Source organism: Callorhinchus milii, unplaced genomic scaffold (assembly GCF_018977255.1).
Source record: "Callorhinchus milii isolate IMCB2004 unplaced genomic scaffold, IMCB_Cmil_1.0 Scaffold4, whole genome shotgun sequence".
In the NCBI taxonomy this organism is placed as follows: domain Eukaryota; kingdom Metazoa; phylum Chordata; class Chondrichthyes; order Chimaeriformes; family Callorhinchidae; genus Callorhinchus; species Callorhinchus milii.
The window spans coordinates 7,538,140-7,549,066 of NW_024704745.1; the positions used below are offsets into that span (position 1 = coordinate 7,538,140).

A 10,927-nucleotide genomic window follows, 5' to 3' on the forward strand; every position below is an offset into this window, starting at 1 on the left:
ATAATCCTTGCGTTTTACATAGCACCTTCTCATGTCTTCCAAATGTCTCACAGTGTTTGCTTTATTTACTGAAATAGTATGTATTCATAGGCGAACACGCCAGCCAATTTTCACACAAACAGCCGCAAGGTGAATGATTCATTTTACCTGAGGGATTGTTGAGAGAGAAACTCCCTCCCCATTTTCAAATCCTGCCTCAAGACCTTCCTTTTTGATCATGCTGACGGTTACCTCCCACCTTCCTTTCCCTCTGGCTTGGTTTCAGGCTCCGCCACTGTCAAGCGATCCCGAACACTACCCCGTGTGGAGGGCGCTAAATAAATACAAGTTGTTCTTGTTCTGCTTTTTGAATACTGCCACGAGATCTTTAATCTCATCTGAACAGATACAGACGGGACCGAGGTTTAATGTCTCATTTAAAGGACAGCACTTCTGCAATGCAATCCCCACCCCCCCACAGAAATTCACCCCCTCTGGACAATGAGCTCAAAGCTCAAAGCCCCACTGTGGGGCTTCAACCCACAACTTTTTGACTCAGAGAAGTGTCTGAGAAGCTACCAACTGAGCCAAGTTGACACCCGGAGGAGGAAATTCCATTAATTCGACATTGGCAAAAAGCAGATGCATCTAACACTTGCAGCGATTTTTGCTCCATTGTTAATAATAATAATTAACAACAATAATAATCCTTGCACTTGATATTGCTCTTCATCATGTCGTTGAAACGTCTCAAAACGCTTCACAGGATTTGCTGTGTATTTTGGGTGTGGATAATAGATTTCAGCTTGAAATAATAGAATAAATAGACCTGTCCCTCAATCCACCGTTCCCCACCCGCCACCCCCCCTCCCCTTCCCCATATGTCTGAATCCTGCCTGATATCTTATTCAGGATAAGGGGGTAATTGCTCATTGACTGATACAGTGAATTCACAATTGGATAAACTTGCAGGATTACACAATGGGCCAATCTAATAATAATAATTCTTGCATTTGATATAGCAGGTCATTGAGATGTCTCAAAGCGCTACACAGCATATATTGTAGACTGTACATTTTGTGGGCGAAACGTGGTAGCCAATTGCGCAAATCAGTGTCGAACAAACAGTCATGGATAGAGTGAACAAATTATTATTATTATTATTATTTTGGAAGGGATTATTATGCTTGGAAAGCTAATTGACTAACAGCCAGGTTCCTACTAACTCCTAGGTAAACAGTGGCGTGTGGAGGAAGAAAACTTGCCTAAGGAATTAACCTGTGCCCTCTTGCTCCTGTAGCTTAGTGCTCTAACCACTAAGCTACAGGAGTACACATGATGACATGATGTGGATCACTCCCAATATGACACTTTGTGGTTTCCGGCCAATTGTCTGATAAATTTGGATTGTTCGAGAGGAGCATATTTGGGAAGAAGGCCTCAAGCCACGGATCTGTCATCATATGTCAGCACTGTGTGGGTGTGTCATTAAAGCACTCGACAAATATTTCCACAGTGTCAGCATTTGAAGGATAACCAGAGGTGCATCAGGTGCCAGGACATGTGGCATGGTCAATGGTCCAACCACAAATGTTGTCTGTATTTAGACTATTAGACTGCAGCGTAGTACAGAGGACAAGGCTGGAGAACTACATCTACTGTAAGCCAAGACACACAGAGAGATAGTTGAGGATTATTCATAGGAATGCTCTTCACCATCTCTGTTGACACCTACAGCCTGAACTCTTTTTTTCCGAAAAAAATCTGTGACTCAGGAAGCTAAAACCCACTTCCTCCAGTTCTAAGAAAAATGGTGGTGGTGGGAGGGGGAGCGAAGGTCAGGGAGGGAGAATAGAAAAGGAGAGGATTGCAATATTTCATGACAGATTCCATCATAAATGAATATGTTAGGGAAAACATACAGTCAATTCATGATACCGTATATTCTGTGAAGCCCCTTGAGACGTCTCAAAGACGTGATGAGGTGCTATATCAAATGCAAGGATTATTATTGTTATTATTAATCTACTGTGAAACATTGCATTCCCCTTCCCCCCCTCACCTATTTCCTGGCACTCTTTAAGTCAGCAGGTTGCAGATTCAAGCCCCACGCTAGAACATATAATAAAAAATAATAATCCTTGCAGTTAATATAGCACCTTATCAGATTGTCGAGACGTTTCAAAGAGCTTCACAGAATATATTGTAAAGTGAATTGACTGTGTATTTTGTGGGCGAAATGCAGCAGCCAATTGTGCACAGCAGTGTCCCACAAACAGTCTTGGAATGAATGATTTCTTTCTTGAGGGATTAACTTGAGATCACTGTGATTGTCATGGGGGGGTGGGGTGGGGATGATGGTTGGAGGAAGAAGAAGAATGCATTGTCAGGGCTGCCATCCTTTGATTGAAAAAATAAACCAATGCTCCATCTGCCTCTTAAGGAGGACTTTAAAGATCCCACATTGCTAAGGAGAAGAGAGTTTCTCTCGGTGTCCTGGCCAAAAATCCCCCAAATAAGACCAATCATTTACTTCATGGCTATATGCGGGAAATCAAATTGGCTGCCACACTCACCTGCAAACATAGTCACTGCACTTGACAGCAGTTCCCTGTGAAGCTCTTTGAGAGCTTTTGACATTGTAGACGCTATAAAAGTGCACGGGTTATTATGATAAGGCCAGAGTTTGCTGAAATGAGTCAGAACTGTAGTAATGTGTTCTTGTGAGTTGGCCGCTACACCTACACTGTCTAAAATAGCTTCCTCACTGGTCCTCTTCAAAATCAGAGACTTGAAACTACCCCTAGTCTTGGCCTGGGAGACTTATTTTTCAGTAATAATATAACGCCTTAGCATGGTGCTGAAAGGCTTCACAGGATTTATTGTAAAGTGCAGTGATTGTGTATTTTTAGGCAACTGCAGTAGCCAATTAATATACAGCAATATCCCACAAACAGCCATAAAGCGATTGACTGATTTTATCTGGGAGGGGGGTTGTTGATCAGGACACCAGGAGAAACTTACCTTTAGTGCCAAGGAGATCTTTAACTTGTACCTGAACGTCTACCAAGACAAAACCTTGGTTTAACATCTCATCTGAAGAACAGTGCCTCCGACAGTACAGCTCAGCTTAGACTATGAATTCAAAGTCCTGATGCGGGTCTTAAACCCACCACAACAACATCATCGGCTTGCATTTATATAGTGCCCTTCACCCGGAGTGCTTAAACAACCTTCTGACTTAGAGGGAAGAATATTACCTACTGAGCCAGGCTGACACCACCAACTGGACCAAGCTGGCACTAACTTTCTATGAATATAGGTTGTCTCTTTTGGGGGGGAGGAGCTGTATCCCAATTTTCCAACATTTAGCCACAGACACACATGCCGTGCGGAATTGTAGACCCTCTGAGCTTCAGGGAGCTTCTCCTGACATTTCTGGGCTCAAGAGTGAAACTTCACTACCACTAATAGCTGTGATTCAGCCCCTCAATCTCATGGGCCTCCTCACTATTCCATAAAGGTGTGCCAGTGTTTGTACTGGCATTGGTGTGAAGCTTGCTGAATCCGAGAGTCTCACTCTCTCTCCTGAAACTAAGAAGCTCCTATTAATGAACCACATCAAAGGACTTTCCTGCAAGATGATGTTTCTTAGTGAGTGAATACGACATGGAGCTCGTTTGAGCCTTGGACATCTTCTATGAGCTCAGAGAGCTAATTCGGTACAATGAAAGAGCTTTGATCGAGGCAGCCTCAGACAGTGTTCCTCCAGTCTGGGTGTCTTTTTTTACAGTTAGGTGCAAGGAACTTTGAGGGGAGGGCAGCAGGGAATCCAGTGACGCACTCAGAGAGAAATGCGGGCAGTGTCTGTCTTTGGAACGCTGTACCTAACGTGTTGGATTGAGGTGGGGGGGGTGGGGGAGTTGGGGTGAGGGCCGAATGGCCTCTGTGCTGTAAAATATAATGGTTGTATGATTCTTTTGCATGCAAATGCTCAGTAAATAGCCTCACAGTCCATGCCAATCATTTTGTTTCTCCCAATAAAATCGAGAAGACAGATCTTACCTTCAGGGAATTGTGGCCCGCCTGCTCAGTTACTAAATAGGTGTTGAGGATCTAAACTTACCTGAATTAGCAATATAGTCCAGCGTCCTATTTGCCTTGTTTATTGCTGCCTCTCACTAATTTGACATATGAGCAATTTATCAGCCTGAGAGTCAACAGCTGACGATATTGCGGAATTTCTTAGCAAATTTCTTTAAATAAATCCCCAAGTCCAGTGCCCTGGTTTGTGAGAACGCTAACCCAATCTAATTTATTAACGGAATGCCGTTCCTTCTGTTCCGATTGACATGCCTGATGTACTTCCAGGTGTCCCGGGTTTCTTAATTAAGAAATCTGTTATGAAATACTCCAAAATTGATTCACCCCTCCCCCCACGCACACACCACCTATTAACAGCTGATTTACCTCTGTGTCTTTAAATATAATATTCTAAAATAAAATCATAATTCTTACATTTCATATGGTGCCTTTCAAGTTGGAAGGATGTCTCAAAATGCTTTATGGGACATAATGTCAGATATAATGACTGTGTATTTTGTAGGTAAATACCGCAGCCAATTTGCGCACAGCAATGTCCCAGAAACAGCCGTGAAGTGAAAATTCTCTCACTGTAACCAGTTTTCAGATGTCACAAGTCAAATCCAAAAATTCCTGTGTGATTATATCATTGCCCTTACTAATTCTTCCCTGTAGTTCTATAAACCTCAGCAGTTTTGTATAGCACATACCATCCATGTGCGATTTGTAACTGAGTATTTGTCGTCAAATACAGGAGCCAATAAATCTGACTTCAAAGAGTGCTTGAAAGGCCCTTACCAACACTGCTGTAAATAGCAACCAAACTCAATGAGTTTAATTCACTGATAAATGGGTGACTTTGGTACAGGTAGGATTAGGAGACGTTTTGACTTTCAGAAGATGAATGTCAGCCTGGCTCAGTGTGTAACACCTTTTGCCTGTGAGACAGAAGCTTGTGAGTTCAAGCTCCACTTTCAGCTCATCGGGCAGGCTGCTACTGTAATAGAGTAATTTGCGTTTTACTCGAAAAGAGTGTGTTATGTGTATGTGTGTGTGTATGCACGGGGGGTGGGAGAGGATGTGCATTGCGTTTTTGGAGGTACCATCTTTCAGAGACGTTAAACCAAAGTCCTGTCTGCCTGTTCAGATGGACAATATTGAACCCATGGAAATGAATATTGAATACATGGAAGGAGAAGAGAGTTTCTCTCGATAAAACCTCCAGATAAAAAAATGTCCAACCACTCAATGGTTGTTTGTGGAATAGTGGTGTGCGCAAAATGGCTGCCTACAAAATGTGATGAGGCGTTTTATCAAATACAACAATAATAATTATTATTAATTTTGTCACATCAAAACATCTCAATAAAGTTTTACTGGAGTCATGCCGTGACAAGTGTTGTGACTGTGTTGCTGCAGGCAAGAAGCAATTGACAAAAGAACCAGAGGGGAGACGAGAAGAATTTTTTTTGCCCAGGGAGTTTTTACAATCTGGATTGCACTGCTGGCGGTTTGTTGGGACCTTGCTGCGTGCGCAAATAGGCTGCTGTATGTGCCTACAGAATACATAGTCACTAAATTTGACAGTATATCCTGTACAGCTCCCTGAAAGGGTGGTGGAAGTAGACTCAATAATAGCTTTGAAAAGGGCATAGGTACTTAGATAGGTATTTGAAAAGGAAAAATTTGCAGGTCTATGGGGTAAGAGTGGAGGAGTGGGACGAGTTGGATAGCTCTTTCAAAGAGTCGGCATAGGCACAATGGGCCGAATGGCCTTCTTCTGTGCTGTGAGAATAAGATTCTAAGCTTGCATTTTGCATTCATTGAGTTCCCACGGACAACAAGAGGCGATCAATCAATAGGAGATTGTCTGCTTGTGAGAAGAATTTATTTTGACCTCTTCCAATAGGGATCTTTAACATTGCCTGAACAGCCACACAGGACCTCAGCTTAATGTTTCTATCATCTGAGGGATGGCACCTCTGACAATGCAACTCTCCCACCAGGACTGCATTGGAGTGTCAGCCAGGACTGTGAGCCCAAAGGGGCTTTGAACCCACAACCTTCTCACCTACAAGCGAGTGTGCAATCCGGCAACTAACAGGTTACTGACAGAACAAACACGGCACTATAACTAGACGTGAAACATTGCTGTGTGCGAATTGACCGCTGTCAATCCACTTTATAGTAAATCCTGTGAAGCACTTTGAGACATCCCTACGCCGTGAAAGGCCTGTATCAAGTGCAAGTGTTCACGTGGTATCTCAAAGAAAATAATTCTGGGCAAAGAAGCGAATGTGATTCATTTTAACGAAATTATGTTTATAACTGTATCTAAAATCATGAAACTCCAACCTGTGTTCTCACAGGATTCTTAAATATTAGAACCCTGATAGTGAGCAGCTGTAGGTGAGGTCAAACCACCCCCTACCTACCAACCTCCCCCGAATGATAGAAAACCCTTTGTAAATGTACAATGCAAAGATTGCCAGTTTCACCGGATGGTGCCCGTTGACCCCAGTGTGGTATGCTTCCAAGTAGCCTCAAACTATTTGGAGTCTTGTCAACACCTATTAAAATGCTAGAAATGTAGGGAAAGTCCACCCTCCCAAGAAAGAATCATTTACTAACATTGTCGCCGGGTTCGTTTACATCTCCCAGCCACTTCCGCATTCTGACATCCAATATTTGTTGGGGGGGGTGTTTAAAATGAGCACCAACCTACCTATAATCATTGAATGTCAGTCAGCGAGATGGAATGCACTGCACCCCCTCCTCTTCAGGGCTTCCTGTGTGGCTGGGGCCAAGAAGTTATTTAACATTTACATTGGCAATGAGTCACCCAGGTACAAATGCTAATGTGGATCAGGTACCCATTTGAATTGTTGACCCAGGCTGTTCTGGGGGCTGAGTGCAACACAGCAATCAGTGCCGGCGTCCGCGTCAGAATAAATTATACAAATAAGAAGGCGAATAACAATAATAATACTCTCAATGCTCCAGTGTTCTCCGGGGGCGAGTGGTGCCAGTGAAGTTATTTGTGGCTTGAATCCTGCAGGATTTCAGCCAGAGCAGTGACTGAGATGGACCAAAGGTAGAGTCATTGCAAAGTCATAAGTTCAGAACCCCCAAAATCCACTCTGATCAGGTCGCACCTTGGCGTACAGGTCAGGGTGTCACGCCTCAGAGGCTAGTTAGACCACACCTAAGAGAGAACCGTGTCCAGCTTTGGTCACGCGGCTTTAAGAAGGATGTCAGAACCACAGAAAGGGAGTAGAGGAGATTAACTAGGATGATATCAGGCATGAGTGGTTGAACCCTGAGCAGGGACTGGAGGATCTGGGTCTACTTTCAATGGAACAGTGAAGGTTGAGGGGAGACTTGATCAAGGTCTTTAAAATGATGAGGAGTTTTGATAAAGTCCATAAGTATAAATTATTTCCACTGGTCAGTGAATCAGTGGCTGGAGGACATCATTTTAAGATCATTAACAAGAGAACAAGGGGATCAGAAGGATATTTGTTTACACAGAGAGTTGTTAGACTGTGGAATGTCCTGCCAAATGTGATGGTGGAGGCAGAATCCATATTAACTCTCAAAGGGCAATGAGATAGATATCTAAAAAGGAGTAATTTCCAGGAATATACAACATACAATAACAAAATTACATTTGTAAAGCGCCTTTCACGTCAGGAGGATGTCCCAAGGGGCTGAACAGTCAGGGATCAGGACCCAAGCGTGGGGGGGGGCAGGGTTGGGATGAGGGGGGGCAGAGGCTATAGGATGGCGGCTGAAGGCACTGTCAAAAAAGAGGGTCTTAAGTGATACCTTGAAGGAGGCAAGAGAGGGTGGATATAGGTGGAGAAGCAGGGAAATAGGACTGAACAGATTGCTGTTTCAAAGACCCAGTACAATAATAATATAATAATAATCCTTGCATTTGACATAGCGCCTTATATTGTCTTTGAAACGTCTCAAAGCGCTTCACAGAATATCCTGTAAAGTGAATTGACTGTATATTTTGTGGGAGAAATGTGACAGCTAAATGTGCACAGCAGCTTCCCACAAACAGTCGTGGATTGAGTGACCATTGTTTTTTTAAAGAATTATTCCCCCCCGGAGAAGCAATCCGCCAATCGACTAACAACTGGGTTCCTACTTACTGCTAGGTAAAGGGAGGCATGTGGAGTAAGGAAACTTGCCCAATGCTTCGTCCTTCTAGGAATTGAACCCAGGTCTCTTGCTTGTGAGGCGAGCCTGGGTTGCTTTCTAACCACTGAGCTACAGGACTCCACGTAGACACAATGGGCCAAATGGCCTTCTTCTGTGTTGTAAAGTTCTGGTTCTGTGGTCTCACTGGATAAGATTAGGTGGAATTTCAGGGCTCAACTTGGGTTGACTGTAATCCGGTAATGACTAGCGGGTGCTCCCTGCTGGCCGCAACTTTCAGACCTATCTGTCTTGGAAACCGCCTCTCACTAGATTTTCACTTCAGCTCGATGTGAATTTCAGTCCAGAGACAGGAAGACTGTTGTCTACTATTCAATGTTGCCGGGAAGCACAGGTCAGTGGGTGAAGGTCTCACGTTCACCAAAGTTGCTGCAGATGTGAGCAAAGCTGGAATGTCGTACCTGCAGCTCCCCATTCATCTCTGATCTTCAGCATGTGCAGGTTTTACGTAGTTGGGCTGACTGGCAGACTCTTTAGAACACGACTGTGAAATCTCACGCCTAAGTCTGAACAGAACCGCAAGCCACTGAGATTAAAGTGTCAGCCTGGCTCGATCGGTACTGCTCTTGCCTCACAGCCACAAGGCTGCGGATTCAAGCCCCAGGTTGGTTCAAGCTTTGATCTCACAATTTAGGGTAATGCTCCAGTTGTGGGAGGAGCTCTGAATTGTTAGAGATACAGACCTTCTAAATGAGACGTTGAACCAAAGTCCTGTCTGCCTGGTCAGGTGAATGGTGATTGTTAAAGATCCCATTGGAATATTTGAAAAAAGAGAAAGGAATTTCCCTCGGTGTCCCAGCCAAAAATCCCCCAGATAAAAATTAGTCATTCACTTCATGGCTGTTTCTAGGAATGTTACTCTGTGCAAATTGGCTGCTGCAGGCAACTTTTTTTTTAATGTTAATGCTTATTATAATAATAACTAATAATCTTCACATTTGCCCTTTCATGTTTGGGAGGACAACTCAAAGCTTCACAGGATTTTATCGTAAAGTCAAGTATGTATTTTGTAGGTGACCATTGTGTGTTTGAGGCACTATTCTACGTGAGCAGCACTACATTAAAACTCACATAAGTCTTTTATCTTTATACATCATATAATCGCCTAAGAGTTCAATGCATCTGAGTCGGTTCAGTTTCCTACAAAACCCACTTAGATTTTGTTGCACCAGTCGTACTTTATAAAGCAAATCATCTCCTAAATCATAACGTCACTACTGCACTTACCGGCTGCATTGAATCGCATGAAATAAAGTTCTGACCCATTGACCCACGTGCACTTACCGGCTGCATTGAAGTACGCCTGCATGGTGTAGATTATTGATTAAATCAGATTTTGTATGATTTACGCAAGTTTGCCTGTAACTCATACTTTGCCTAAGTTATATTAAATGTTATGGTCCTGACCAGTACGACTTTTGTGAGCTTTACAGTGAAGAAATGCAAGTTATTGCAATTGTTGTTGTAATAACACTGGGCCTCAGGCCTATCATGCTTGCTTGATAATATGTTAATTGTTGGCACCGAGCTGTCTTGCAGTGATGTCCGTTGAAATATGCACTAAACTGAGGCCCCTTTTAGGGGGACGTTAAAGATTCCTAATTGACCCGACAAGGGTCTCCTGGTAAGCAATCCTCCAGATAAAAGTGACCAGCGGGCAACAATTTAAGATAATTAGCAAATTAGCAAAGTTAGGAAAATAATTATAATAATCCTTGCAATTTATATAGTGCCACATTGTCGAAATGTCTCAAAACATTTCGCAGGAATTACTGTGACTGTAATTTGTAGACCAATGTGGTAGACAATTTGCACACAGCAATGTCCCACAAACCTTAACTTCCATGATGAGAATGATCAATTATATCAGGCGGATTGGCCAGGACATAATAATAATCCTTGCATTTGATATGGCACTTTTCATGTCTTCTAGACGTCTCAAAGCGCTTCGCAGAATATACCGTAAAGTGAATTGACTGTATATTTGTGGGCGAAACGTAGCAGCCAATTGCACACAGCAGTGTCCCACAAACAGCCGTGGGTTGAAGTGACCGATTTATTATTGTGTTTTTTTCTGGAGGGTTTATTATTAGGCGTGTGGAGTAAGGAAACTTGCCGAAAGTTTCGCCCTTCCGGGAATTGAACCCAGGTCACTTGCTTGCCAGGCGAGTGCTCTAACCACTGAGCTACAGGACTCCACGCAGCATGGGGGGGGGGGGGGAGAAATTCTCTTCTCTTGTCAAATAGTGCTGTGGGATCTTTAACTTCCATTTGAAAAAGGCAGACGGGGACTCGTTTTAATGTCACATCCGAAGAATGGGTTTTAGAATCTCTACCGGATGGGTTGAGACAGGATTCATATTAGGTTTCAAGAGGGAACTGAGTAGATAAACTAAAAGGAGATATTTGTGGATGTATGAGAGGGGGAGGATGTGGGGGAAGGAGGGGGTGGGGGAAGGAATAATTCAGGTAAATGGCGTTGAGTGGTTACTCTTTCAAAGAGGCTTGATGAGACAAATGGCCTTCTTCTGTGCTGTAAAATTCTATGGATCTCTGATCGTTCACTTGATGGCTATTTCTACGACTCTAGGACTGAAAATTCCTGTAGCATATTGGTTAGAGCACTCGCCTCACA

At 43.3% G+C, this 10,927-nt stretch overlaps 1 non-coding gene across 1 annotated transcript; it reads right to left on the reverse strand.

The window, feature by feature from the left end:
• Window positions 1-10,416: 10,416 nt before the first annotated feature.
• trnaa-ggc lies at window positions 10,417-10,488 on the reverse strand. Its single transcript has one exon. It is a non-coding gene; the product is annotated as a tRNA-Ala (tRNA).
• Between the last annotated feature and the right edge of the window lie 439 nt (window positions 10,489-10,927).